Source organism: Pholcus phalangioides, unplaced genomic scaffold, assembly GCF_987345545.1.
Source record: "Pholcus phalangioides strain wild (caught in Gottingen) unplaced genomic scaffold, Ppha-v1.0 ptg000003l_1, whole genome shotgun sequence".
NCBI classification, from domain to species: Eukaryota; Metazoa; Arthropoda; class Arachnida; order Araneae; family Pholcidae; genus Pholcus; species Pholcus phalangioides.
The window spans coordinates 44,646,990-44,661,440 of NW_028301596.1; the positions used below are offsets into that span (position 1 = coordinate 44,646,990).

At 41.1% G+C, this 14,451-nt stretch overlaps 1 protein-coding gene across 2 annotated transcripts in view; it reads left to right on the plus strand.

The window, feature by feature from the left end:
- Positions 1-9,250: 9,250 nt before the first annotated feature.
- LOC149088661 (major facilitator superfamily domain-containing protein 6-like) overlaps positions 9,251-14,451 on the plus strand; it is a 46,725-nt gene continuing 41,524 nt past the window's right edge. The window contains exon 1 of one of the 2 annotated variants that reach the window (XM_089248609.1): positions 9,251-9,386. The gene's annotated coding sequence lies outside the window, so the exon portion shown is untranslated. Of the gene's footprint in view, positions 9,387-9,633; positions 9,916-14,451 lie in introns of those variants that run through there. The other variant, XM_089248616.1, reaches the window with a different exon arrangement.

Sequence of the window (14,451 nt, forward strand, 5' to 3'; positions counted from 1 at the left end):
GTGCCGGACCAGATGTGGGTTCAAATTTCACCCTTCAACCTCACCTTCAACATTACAAGGAGGTATGAGAATGCGTGCTTCCCCCTGACTGACCATGCAGTAGTTGCGGCCCTGCCTACGGATAACTTTAAATTATTGTTCACATTACCGAAATTGCAGGGCGGTAATGTGCCTTCTCGGGACCCCGGGGCAGATTTTTCCTTTGCGGCCCCCTCTTGAAAGGATAACTATTATCCAAAGCAAATGTAAATTTTTGTGGGGCCCCAATCGGCTCAGGCCCAGGAGCTGTGCCCTTGTTGCCCCAGCCTAGTTACGGCCCTGCGAAACTGAATGCCTACAAACTAATATTAAATAGCAAAAAAAAAAAATCTGCAATTTGAAGACATTCCCGTTAAGGTAAATCAAGGGTTTCAATTCAACCTTAAGAAGAGTGCGGGCCCCTTCATTGATTTGAAAACGTGTCACGACTTGAGCGATATGTAGATACGCCGCAAATCACTGCAGTATTCTGGAAATATGCCGTGGGGTCTCTTAAGTGATCTGGAAATGCGCCATGGGACGTTCTGGAACTGCGCGGTAGATCACTCAGATGATAATTGTATTGTGTCGCTTATTTCATTTTTAAAAAATTTGGTTTCATGTCACGGCTCACATCAGAGGACTCCAAAGGGCCACAAACTTCCCGCGTTTCATTGATTGAGCATATATGGTAGTGGCTCTCAAAGTGTGGGCCACGACCCCGCAGGTGGTTGCATCAATGAACTGGGGAGGGGGGGAGGGAATCGCGAGAGAGATTCTCCAAAAAATAAAAACGTCCTAACGAGAAATTCATTTTAATTTTAAAAATATGTAAAAACTGAAAAATGTCTTTACTCAGCTGAGCTAATCCTGTATGCATGGCCCCCACAAGAGGTGGACTGACAAGGCTCCAGCCCTAGGGCCCGGGGTGGTTTTAATCATTTTTTTTTTTGTTTTTCATGCTATAAATTCATCATAAAGGAGTCCCCGTGAAAGTCTGGTCGGGGGGCCCGTAAAAGATCCCAGCCTGGGGGCCCTGCATCAGGATGTGGGGGCCATGCCTGTATGATACATGGTGGGCAAAAAGTCCGTAGAAACATTAAAAATGAAAAAAACCGCAAAAATAACTGAAATAAAAAAAGATTTGCAGGGTTAGCATCGCTAAGAGGTCATGGGAAATTTTTTTGAAGACCTATCTGAAAATGAAACCGAGCATTCTATTCGCTTTCTTGACCACCGCTGAAAAATGTTCAGAAAACCTAAGCCGCTCGTCAATGAGAATTCCCAAATCGGTGACCCTAGTTCCACCCGGAATAGCGACGCCATTCAACTCGTAAGAGAAACGTGAGTTGCTCGAAACAAAATGAGCCACCATGCACTTGTCAACGCTAAAACACTAAAATACACTTGTATTAAAAGAACTTGTCAATGTTAAAAAAAGAAACGCTGCCATTAAATCAGAAAATTTTTTGTCATTCATAGACATGATTTAGCAATCATTCACAGAAAATTTTAGGCACCTATATACTGATTTTCTAGTCGCCATGGAAACCTGGTGCGTGGGATCTGTCAAGCCTAGTCTCAAATCTCTTCTTCATATTTTATTCTATAAAAATAGCCAATGCAATATCGGTTTTTATTGTTAAAAAAAATCAAAGAAATTCGAATTTTCAAATTTCAACATTTGAAGTCGAACCATTGAGAAAAAAATTATTGAAATTCGATCCATTTTAGAAAGAAATTGATTCTTAGATTTCAAATTAATTTCAATCCACTTTTTTTTTAGCGATAGGTAATTGGAAATTCGATCTTCTTCCACGTGGGATGGACTGGGATTCACTTTCGTTACTGTGTAGAGCGTGGGGCGAAATAATTGCTTGTAAAATGATTTGGAAGAAAATAGAATTGATGAATTCGAATTGCGAAACTGATCGGGAAGAGAATCTTCTGGAACATTCCTAGGAAATAATGACGAGATAGTGACAAAAAAACGAGAAAGAGTAGTTTTTATTATTCTTAATGATAAAGGTTAAGGTTGAACTTCGATAAGATTCTGATTAAGATTCTCTCGATCAAGTGATTGAGAGTTAATGGCTTCAATTAAGAGAAATATTTCTTTAATAAATGTTGATATTTTTTTCTTGGATCTGTGGGGTTATGAAAAGTCAATTCATTATACATCGTATGTTTCGTTGATTGGGCTCGTTCAGTGGCGTCTTAACGGGTCGGAGTGGCCCATGATTCAAATGGGGGAGTGGGGGATAAAATTTTTAAAGAATTTCATTATTTTTGATTGAATCCTGAAATAATTTTCATTAATTCTGAACACACAGGGGTGGCTCTACCCAGAGCCGTCTTAAGAGTATCATGGGGCCCCCGGGCCAAGTGTTTTTTCGGAGGCCGTACCTGGTAAATCCTAAAAAATTTCAACTGGATCTCATTTTTGTGAGGCCCTTCTTCTCTTGAGGCCCCCGGGACGTGCTGGGTGGGCCCATGCGTTAAGACGGCACTGGCTCTACCTCACATGCTGCCCGGGGTGCGAAAAACTCGTGTGCCGTCTCTAAAGACGATCCTGGTGGGAGCTGGTGAGAGGCTGAAAGAGCTTAATCCAAGGGGACTCTGGGATAAACCTAATTTTTTTATCCGTATGAAACCGTAAACTATTGTTTAGCCTAAAATATTCTTGGCCCATAAGTCCCGCTTTCAAAAAACTGCCCCGTTTTTTTTGGGTTGAGAGTTATTTGATCGTTCTTAACAACGCCGGATAATTACATTTACCTACATTACAGCTCTTATTGATGAGCCATCATATTTACCTTCCTTTTAGGATTGAATTTTTTAATTAATGGAAATTTTTAAAATAGAGTTGAACCTTGTTAACGCCAAAGTATCTACTCCAAGGTGCCCAGGGCGTAAACTAGGGGGAATGTAAGAAGTTTATGGTGCTCGGCCTAGGAGATTAAGGAAAACCCAAATTATTTCTTTGCCTTTATATGACCGCTCTCTAAAAATTAGGGGTGTTGGGGGGGGGGGGGTTGCAGTGGTGCATTTACAGTGGGATCTTAGTGGCCTATAGAATATCTTGCCCAGGCGGCAAGGTCCACGGGGTAGCAAATTTTAGGAATGGTGGTTAAGAAATTCAGATTAGAATTATTATTATTAGGTCAGAAGGGCACCAAAAAATGCATGTTAAAATATAAATTCGGCTCTGTGGGTAAGGGAACTAAAATGCACACTTGTCCCGTGTAATAGAGTCCATTCTTGTTTCTGGTATTACGGCCCCCAGGCCCTGCCTGCAGTGCCGTCTTAACACATGGGCCCCACCCGGGCACGGTCCGGGGGCCTCAAGAGAAAAGGGGCCTGACAAAAATGAGATCTGGTAAAACTTTTCCAGAATTTACAGTAAGGCTTCAGAAAAACCACTTGGCCCGGGGGCCCATGATGTTTTTAAGACGGCCCTGTCTGCCTGTTCCCTCAAGTTTTTCTCGTTATTTTCGTTGTCAAGGTATGGCACAAAAGGGTGACAGAACGTCTGTTAATTTAAATGCGTTTTGAAGTGTGGTAACTCGACATTTCTCGGGAAGAAAATTTTTGTGCCTTCCCTACCCAGCCTTTTGTGCCCGCTCCGAAAGTCAATCCTGCGTATGTCCTTGTACTGTAATTTGTGCAATAAAATTGAAGTGTGTTGCTCATTCGAATTCCAATTCATTAGATTGACGTATGTTAAATAATAACAAACACAGTCTAACGTTGTCAAGACGGATTCACTTAATGCGAATTGAATGCATAGGCGGAGATAAACGTGAAAGTCTGGGGGGAGGCACGATGAGATGATTGCTGGAGGGGGGGGGCATAATGATGATGATGACGCTAATCCATACACATATACATTAGATCAGTAGGCTCCATCTTTGACGCTGGGGGGAGGGTCCCCCCCCCCCGTATCTCCGCCCATGATTAAATATTTTAACGTTAGATATAAATTGAATTGCTATTTTGTGCAATAAGCATTTAGTGCATATAAATGCACAATTCAGTTAGTAATATTTCTGACGTAAATGTGTTTTTTTTTTCCGACTTCATCTCTTAGAAGGTTTGACATAAGAAATTAAGTACTTTCTTAAGACCACAGTCTTAAGAAAGTACGTCCAGGACACAAATAGGACATCCGAACGTCTCGTAACCCTGTTTATGAAACCATGGCAATCCAACTTTATCTCTCTCATCCTTTTTATCTCTCAGCCTTGACCACTGCTAAGAAGTCATAAGAATGAAATCTTAACAAAGCAACATTCACAGAAAATCTTCTAATTACCTAAATTGTCAAAGAAGCTTAAAAAAGTTTTCTGCTAAAAACCCGTTTCTCGCACAAAGCAGGATTGTTCGAACCATATTATCGTTATAATAGCGTATCAGAGATAAGATGTCACCTACTCCAAGAATCCCCGAACAATAAGTAAGCTCCCAATAACACCAGCTGAGCTTTTCTACCATTTGCAGCTGGTAATCCTACTGCGTGGATGATGATTGCCTTTATTTCCGGATTTCGTTTTTATCTCTGACAGCACAACAAAAATAGCAATGAAAAGAGATTTTTCTAGGAAAATTTTTATCATCACTATTATATTCTTTAATTTTATTCTTACAATGGAGAGCAGGTGGTCAACAAGTAGAGAGGAAAGAAATACATGTGCAGTCAAACCTCGTTAATGAGTCACTCTTGGGAGAGCAAAAATATGACTTAGTAAGCGGAGTGACTCGTTAAGCGGAGTAAACCCTAGCTGTGCCAATTCCTGCCTGAGGACAATTGGGACTTCCAAAAAGTGACCCGGTAAGCGGAGTGACGTGTTAACCGGGTGACGCACTAACGAGGTTTGACTGTGTATGGATCAACAAGTGGAGAACAAAAAAAATAATCAAATATAATAAGAACATTTGTGAAAAATCTCTTCTTCACATATTCGGCTATTTCTAGAAACTACCTTAAATAAGGTGATAGACACAGCTCCTTTTTTCCTCAGCTCAATACATAAAGGAAACAGATATTTTCTGACTATTATGCTGAGGTGAACTCGATAACTCTAGGGGGGCCGTTCGAGTATCATCGGGGGGGGGGGGTTGGATAATGCTTACGTCATCAACTACCCTTTATGGAAATATGAAATATTTTTAATGGCATCTTACTCGGCTCGCCGAAAACGAGAAAAACCATTCGATAGTTTGTGGGCACTCTTGAAGTAACATCCCCACCTCCCCCACCACTATTGATAAGTGCCCTACAGAGCCACTTTAGTGATCTATAAATGTTTCGCGGATCCAAGTGATCTGGAAATGTGTCCGGGCCACTTAAGTGCTCTGGAACTGAACTGTGCCACGCATCACTTAAATAATCTGAGAAAGTGCCGCGGGTAATTTGAGTGATGTAGAACCACACTGGGGGTGGGGGGGGGGGGTACTTAAGTGCTCTAAAACTAGGTTACATGTCACTCAAGGGATTTCTAAATGTGTCACGGATCGCTCAAGTGTTCTGGAACCGTGTCCCGGGTCATTTAAGTGATCTGAAAATGTGCCAGGGGCCGCTTAAATGTTCTGGAATTGTACCACGGGACACTTACGTGATCAGTAAATGTGCCGCTTCGTTCATTTTTATAAAATTAGGTTTCAAGAGGCCAGACCGCATCAGATAACCAGGGCCATATTTGGTTCGCGGGCCAAGGATCTTTATGTGATTTATCATTATATGGCTTATAGAGGGTGGGTCGCAATGAATTTATTAAAAATAAATTTTGACTTCATTGCCTTCAGATAACATTGAAATGAACAGAAATTGATTATAATAACATATAAAGGTATTTTCTTCCGAAATTTCAATTAAAAACAATTTTTGATCGTGGGAGGGGGCACGAGTTCCCTATGCCCGCCCCCTGTGTACGTCTCTGATCCTACCAATATGTGTTAAGATTCAGTACTGATGACGAAATTTTGCTGACAAGGGGGGGGGGGCGGTGAAAAATGGCTAAAAATCTGCTTACGTAATACTTGAACGGCCCCAGATGAACGGGACGAGTTTCAAGGTGTCACGTGAATTTCGCTTTTGTTATTTACGATATTTTGATTGCTTATGAATAACACCGATTTCAGAAATGTACGCCTATAACGAATTTTTGACAGGAATTTTCGATTTTCAAACATGCAATTGTCACAAATTTCTTGTAAATGTAATCTTATCTATACCTTCTTATCTGTAAAAATTTACCTTTCTGGAACTATCTCCTTTCTTTCTAGTAGAGCCCTAACTAGTACGGCATTCTAGTAGGGCTGTTTTGGGTACTGCGAAACCCTATTTTTTGCTCCTTTTTTTCCTACTTTTCTCTGTTATAAATGGATTGAGGTTATTTATTCCAAAAAAATCTAACCCCCCAAACGAAACGAACCACACATTTGTCATGGTGTGCCGATTAATTTTGAGAATGCCCAAGTGCAAAACGCTACTCATTGCTTCAAAAATTGTAGCTATGTAGTTAACTGAAAGCCAAAACTGGAGAAAAAAAAGTGAAGTATCAAACGAATTTCGAATTATACTCATAGCTCGTTATCCTCTCTTTAAATGGTTCGAAGAAACGAGATGAAAACTTTCCGGTGTCCGTGCTGTCAAAGGCGTAGCGGGGTTAGGTCCCCCCCCCCCCCCCGAAATGTGAGAAAATGACCGAAAAAAGGGAAAAAGACGGCCAAATCTATTGTTCTATCACTTTGGTTCCCCCCCCCCCACACCCCCGAAATGAAAGTGGTCCCCTTCCCCCCCCCCCCCCCCCGAACAAAATTTCTGGCTAAACCCCTGCGTGCTGTTACTGAAAGGAAAACATCACATTTTGCATGCTTACAGTATTCGGCCAAAATGATTCAAATCGAAACGTTTACCGTCCACAATCATATCAAGGAAGAAAAGAACGAAATAAGGATTGACATACATTTTTCTTAATTACCTGAGATTTTAATTAAATTTTTAATCTTCATTAAAACATATTTCAATCGATTCATTCTAAGAGTACCTTCTCATATCACTGGAAAATGGGTATATCGTGTATGTAAAATTTCTCTTACTTAAACGCATCATTTCTCAGGCCGGTACGGATATGACGAATAGATTCGCAGATTTTTCTGATTTCGTTATAAGCGGGTCCGAATTTAATAGCAAACCGCTTTTTGAGTGTGTGTGTGTGTGGGGGGGGGGGGGGTTCTTACTTATACCTTTTCGTCCTTATCTCACCGGCTTACTTCATTATACAATCGCCAAGACCCATAGACTCTGGTTAAGGGAGGCTTCCTCGGGGTTCCAGGCCCGACATTATTATTTAGGCTCTGATATTATTTTTTTTTGCAACATAAGTTTTATTGTAGATGGGCCTGGGGGATCCACCAGAGACCCCAGTCTAGATAGGGATCAAGGCTTTTTCAGACTGAAATTACTCGCACTCGCGAGAAAAATGGAACAAAACTCGTTCTTGGCGAAAAACCGAGGTTTTGAGAAGGACTTTTGAAAAATTCCAGATTTTAATTCTTTACACTGCGCAGCGTTTCTGCTAACTAATGATAATCATTGATTCATGATTAACAATTATTGTTAATAATTGTGAAAATTCAAATTGTAATTTTTTAAATCAAAATTCAAGCGTGCCTTGGAACAGAGGCGCATTTATGGTTTCGCCGCCCGTGGGCTATACGAATTTTGACACCCTTCTCTGGTCCCTCGCTCAATATGATTGTATATATGACCCCTCGCTCTGAGGGTCATTCTCATATGCTTGCTCATGTTCTAAGTCACTCTTTTGCCACTCTGTGAGTTATAGGAACTCAGGTGCTTGCAAACTTTCTAGGTCACTTTTTTTTTGGTCACTCATTGACCTAGTCCCTAACCGTCTGGGCAGAGGCGGATTTATTGAGGGTTATAAAACTTTTACCGCCCTTCTCCCATTCTACTAATTTTTTTGGGTACTAATTAATCAAATTTGCTACCCCCTCTGAGCGTTATAGCCCGCTGATTCCCCCCCCCCCCGACCAACTGTAAAAACGCCCCTGCCGTAGAAGTCCAACTGCGAGTTCTCAAATGTGCCACGGGATAAAAAAAGGTTGAAAAACGCTGCTTTTTTTTTACACAACGATAACCAGGGGGGGTCTGTCCAGCCGAAATTTGGGTCCGTTTTCCTGACCCTTTACAAAATTCCGGATCTGAAAAACAGACTCTTCACAAAGTTCTGAGTCTGAAAAAGGACCCTTCACAAAATTCCGAATCTGGAAAATAGATTCTTCACAAAGTTCCGGGTCTGAAAAAGGACCCTTTACAAAATTCTGGATCTGGAAAATAGACCCTTTACAACGTTCTGGGCCTGAAAAAGGACCCTTCACAAAATTCCTGATCTGCAAAACAGACCCTTCCCAAAGTTCTGAGTCTGAAAAAGGACCCTTCACAAAATTCCGAATCTGGAAAATAGATCCTTCACAAAGTTCCGGGTCTGAAAAAGGACCCTTTACAAAATTCTGGATCTGCAAAACAGACTCTTCACAAAGTTCTGGGTCTAAAAAAGGACCCTTCACAAAATTCCGAATCTGGAAAATAGATCCTTCACAAAGTTCCGGGTCTGAAAAAGGACCCTTTACAAAATTCTGGATCTGGAAAATAGGCCCTTTACAACGTTCTGGGCCTGAAAAAGGACCCTTCACAAAATTCCGGATCTGCCAAACAGACCCTTCACAAAATTCCGGATCTGCCAAACAGACCCTTCACAAAGTTCTGAGTCTGAAAAAGGACCCTTCACAAAATTCCGAATCTGGAAAATAGATCCTTTACAACGTTCTTGGTCTGAAAAAGGACCCTTCACAAAATTCGGATCCAAACGGACCCTTCACACAATACAAATTGATCAATTCATAAATTTGGCATTTCGTTTCTTTTATATGATCAATCAACTAGATTATTTTTTGTTGCTTTCCCCAAAAATTAGTTATTTCCCCACAAAATTAATGACCCCCCCCCTTCCCTTTTCCACCAAAAAAATAAGGGAAATTTTCACAAAAATATTACCCTACAAAACAAGAGAAAAAGAAGTCTGGACAGACCCCCCCGATAACGTAACACGCGTATGAAAAGATCCAAACACCCTCCCTAACTGGAGTGCGAACGGAAAAAAAAAGGAAGAAAACCTCTCGCTGTTGTGGAAAGTGACAACAAGCCTGTCTCCAGTGCGCATCGCTCCGCACACGCTCACAGACGCAACAGTTAGCGGAGAAGTAACGTCACTTCAAAATAAGTTCGCGTGGATCCCACGGAGAGAAGAAGTTCCGTTCAATACAAAAAAACTCCACACATGAAGGTAAGATTACCAAATTCCTCAAAATTATTCGTATTAATGTTGAGAAAAAATTACCAATTTCCCTCCATGTAAAATTGTATCTTTCTCGCGTTACCGGCTTCTTTTTCTTTCACTAGCGTGCACCAAAACGTGCGGAACCAGCAACAGGTTATGTTTTGATTCTCTTTTTCTTGAGAGATTACCTTGAATGACTGGTTTTATTATTATTTTTTTTTTTTGCTGGTAGAAATGTTTTCTTTTCTCTCTCATATCCTATATGTATTTGTAAGGATAAGGGAAGAAGGAGCTTCTTTTTTAGGCTTTCATTTGTTACGAATCTTTCGAAAGGGATGCAACGACATCGTTACGTTATTGGATACAATTTTCCCGTGTTTGTGGGTGATCCGAGTTGATTTACAACAGTTCTCTCGAAATATTTCGGATTTATTGTGAAAATTTGGGATTTACGTGTTTTTCCTGGAAGAGAGAGAGAGAGAGAGAAATAGTTTATACATGATCAATTTCTTTCGGTTCTGATTAATGGACTCAGGTAAATTCCTTATTTTGTTAGAATAGAAATGTTTCATATATGATGTATAACAGATATAATGAATACTTATTAGTTACTTACGACTTTATAGAAATTGATAATGAACTAAACGATTTGTGCTCGTTGTTTTGTATTGTTATTTGATGATGTTTTGTGAAGGAGTCCCCGTGGCTTTCATTTTATTGTCCACAAAAGACTCGTGGAAGACAAAATATTAAGAACCCCCGGGTATTAAGTAATGGCTTTGTGGGTATTTGAGCGAATTGCATTGATTCTGATTGGGTGCCATAAATGAAATATCGTAAATGTAGACTTATATTACTATCTTCAACAGTTCGGGCTCTTTTTGCTCTTTTTTTACTCGGGGGCTTCCAGTCAGGGTTCCCAGCCAGGGCCGTCTTAAGAGCATCATGGGCCCCGGGACAAGTGGTTTTTTTGAGGCCCTAGCTGATGACTTCTCGAAACATTCAACTACTTCTCGTTTTTCTGAGGCCCCTCTTCTCTTGAGGCCCCCGGGCCGTGCCCGGGTGGGCCCCATGCGTTAAGACGGCACTGTTCCCAGCAACCCGGAAAGTCAGAGAAAATCAAGGCAATGAGAAATAGGCAGGGAAAATGTGAAATATTTGGCAAAAGTCAGGGAAAACGTGAAATACAGTCGAATCCCGTTCTAACGAATTCCAAAAGACCGGAGAAATGACTTCGTTATAACGAAATTTCGTTATAAAGGAATTTCAGGTTGTTTGCATTGTTCCTATGTAAACTTATTTGAAGGATTAGAAAAGTGTTCGTTAAAACGAGATTTTCGCTATAACGGTATTCGTTAAAACGGGATTCGACTGTAGTTGGCAAAAGTCAGGTAAAATGTGAAATAGTTAGCAAAAGACAGGGAAAATATGCAAATATTTTATAAAAGTCAGGGAAAATATGCAAATATTTGATAAAAGTCAGGGATAAATTCTGCGAAGGAGAGAGAAAAACTGTAAAAGCAAAAATTAGAAATTTGGAAGGTTCAATTTTGAATTGTATTTCTTTCTTCCGGAGTTTTGATCGAGGAAAGTCAGGGAAATTTTTAGAGTTTTGGTCAGGGAAAAAAAATGGTCAAGCAGATTTTACTGGGAACCCTGCGCTGACCATAAAATTCTGGTTACCTTTAATACCAGTTTTTTTTTGCTAAATACTCTTTTAAAATTTAAAGTTACAAATCTGATACTTAACCTCGTGCATGTGTGAGATAAGTATCAGTTTACATGTGCACACACCATGGCCCCCACAACTTGGAGTAGGGCCCCTAGGCTGGGATCTTTTGTGGGCCCCCGACCAGTCTTTCACGGGCCCCTTTATGATGGATTTGTAGCGTGAAAAAAACAAAAAAATAATGAAAATCGTCCCAGGCCCCAGGGCAGGAGCCTTGCCAGCCCACCCCTTGTGGGGGGCCATGGCACACACACATACGCAGATGAACCTGTATTAAACTATAATAATAGATAAAAAAGGCTATCAAATTTCAATTATAATTTGGGTCAAAGCTCGGTCAAGCCGTCCGAACTATAATTTTTTTTTCAATGAAATTAAAAAAAATTTCATGACTCCTCGTGTTAAAAGGTGTTTTGCAATGAAAGCTGATTTCATTACAAAAATTTTGAGCTATCCTAGGACTACCCTCCACAAGGGTAGGGCTGACAGGGCTCTACCCCTGGGCCCGGGACAATATTCTCGTCATTCCTTGTTTTTTCACGCTATAAATTCCCCATAGAGGGGAACGTCAAAAGTCTGGCCTGGGGGCCCACCGAAGATCCCACCCTAGATGTCCTGCTCCAGGATATGGGGGGGGGGGGGCATGTATTGAGACTATAATTTATCTATCACATGTAGAAAATTTTAGGTGCCAATACCGATTTCCTAGTCGTCATGACGACCTGGCGCCTTGGTTTGGGATATGTAGGAGTCTATCATGATTTGGGATATATGTAGGATTCTATAAATTTCATTGTTTATTTTTGTAAAATGAATGTTCCTGTGGCAAGGCCGCAACTAGATGTTTGGTCATGCGGGGCAAGCACGCATTTTGACATCCCTTTGTAATGCTGAAGGAGAGGTTAAAGGGTGAAATTTGCGCTACCTCTAGTCTGGAGTCCGGGGCACTAGACCCACCCCCAGTTGCGGTCCTCCTTATAAAAACAGCCATTTCCTAATATTTCTGGGGAGGGCGGGGAAAAATGTTTTTTCCCATCGACCAATAGCCTCCCGGAATCATTCCCAGAATTTTTTCTGTTTTAGTCGGGGAAATTGCGGCCGGGTTTATCGGTCCGAGTAGTGGCGCCACTTGTTGTGAAAATTGGAAAAATTGACGTCACTATATAAGAGCGAACGCAGGCATCCTCCTTTTTTCAGTTTTCGAATCTGGTAACTCCTAATTCAGTACGTACTGGTAAATGTGATGCGATTTCATTGCCATCTTCCATGCTGTAAAAGAACTAAAACAACGTTTCATACTTCTATCGAGAGCTGTCGCCCACTAGTACAGTTTTTGCCAAATTATAACAGTAATACTACTGCAGTCTAACTAACGTTGCAGCTGTTAACTTTGCTGTTAATTGCTCGTTAGTTTAATTGAATTAAAGAAATTTATTTTATTCTCAACTTAGCATTATATATACTTTTTAAATTCTACAACTGGGCCGTGGCCCCTAAGTAGGAACCACTGTCTTAAAGTTACCGCAAAGCCCCCATTGTTAAAAATGAAAGACGTTAAAGATGGTCCAGGAGCCACAGAAATCTGTGAGGAAAAAATACAAATGAGAAGGAATATAAACCTTTTAGGTAAAATTCCATATAGGAAATATAGTGGATCTCGCTTATAATGTTCCCACTTAAAACGTTGTCCCTCTTAATACGGCTCATTTTTGTGGTCCCAACTAGTGCTAATACTCATCGATATTTCTCATATTTCTCGTTTGAAGCGTTTTCTCGCTTACAATGTTGTTTTATGACGGCTTTTTTGAAAAAAAAAAAAACGTTATAAGCGGGTTCTTCCCTGCATTGTTCAGAATATAGCAGAACTTCAATCGTCTCAATGTGCAAGTCCATCCAGTCGTAGTCCGGGACCTCATGTTACTAAGCTGACATAAGAGATGAGATGTACTATGATTTTTTCGGGCGCGTTAGCCCAGGTCGATAAGATACTCGCCTAAAGTACCAAAGAATGTTTATAGGTGTCGCGAGTTCGATACCCGGTTCGTCCTTGTCAGAAAACTTTCCTGACACAGGGGTACAACAGAAACGGCGACATGACCACAGAAAAATTGCTACCGCAGGGAGTCCCCCATCGAGGGGTTAGCGCACCAAGCCTCTCGACGAGTATAAAAAACAAGCCTGCCGTTCGGAATCGGCAATAAATTGTAGGTCCCTGTGTGTCTAATTAGCCCTCGTGTGCAGAAAATGACCGTGGTGCGACAAAAATGATCAAATGTACTATGATTTTTTCGAGAGTAATTGTGCATGTGTAAGATGTAACATCCAGCTAGAGAGAGGTAGCCCCTCTCCCCGAACATAACTTTGCCTGAGGCCAATGGATTTGAGGAGGCCCTGCATAGCACACCTCTTGCTCCCCAAAAATAAAGAAGCTCACTGGACACTACTAACTACTAGTCCAAGGTTTGTAGGTTTATCTTATTTGAAAAAAAATTATTTCCCCTAAAATTTATTCGAAAAACCAATTCAATTGCTAGAAAGGGTCTCGCTTTTTTAAAGAAAGTAGCCCTGGACGGCGGGGAAGAGCAGAAAATATGATTCAGGGGAGGCGCCATGGGTGAAAAAAAAGTTTGTGATTTAGAGCAGTTTCCCAAAGTGCGCTACAGCGCCCAGGCCTTGGAAGCCTTGCCACGTGTCTCGTATATCTGGACTGAATAACTTGGCGGGGGTTTGTGTGGGTATTTATTGGGTTGTATATTCATTAATTATTGGAGGAGGACTAAACTTTCCTCATAAAGTTTATTGGTGGACACTGATGTTTCTCGAGGTTCTCTTCCCAATTTCCGACACCTATGCGGGAGTAAAGACCCTCAACTTTTCCACCCATTCGCAGCTCTTCTGCAGGATTCCCGACCCGGAAAGTCGGGGGGAAATGTAAAACATTTAGTCAAAGTCAGAGAAATATGCAATTATCTGATTATAGTCAGGAAGAACTTCTGTGAAGGGGGGGGGGGACGACACTGAAATTCGAAAAACAAAAATCCAAAATTCAGAAAGTTAAGATTTTGAATTGTATTCCTTTCATCCTGAGTTTTGGTCAGGGGAAGCCATGGCCCCCCCCCCCCCACATGATGGAGCAGGGTCCCTAGGCTGGGATCTTTTGCTGGCCCCGAGATCAAACTTTCACGGGCCCTTTTATGAGGAATTTATAGTGAAAAAAACAAAAAATGATGAGAAAATCATCCCTGGCCCTGTCAGCCCTACCCTTGTGGGAGGCCACGGTTAAAGTCAGGGAGAAGATCAAGCAGATTTTGTTGGAAACCCTGTCTCGTCTCTTACGTGGTA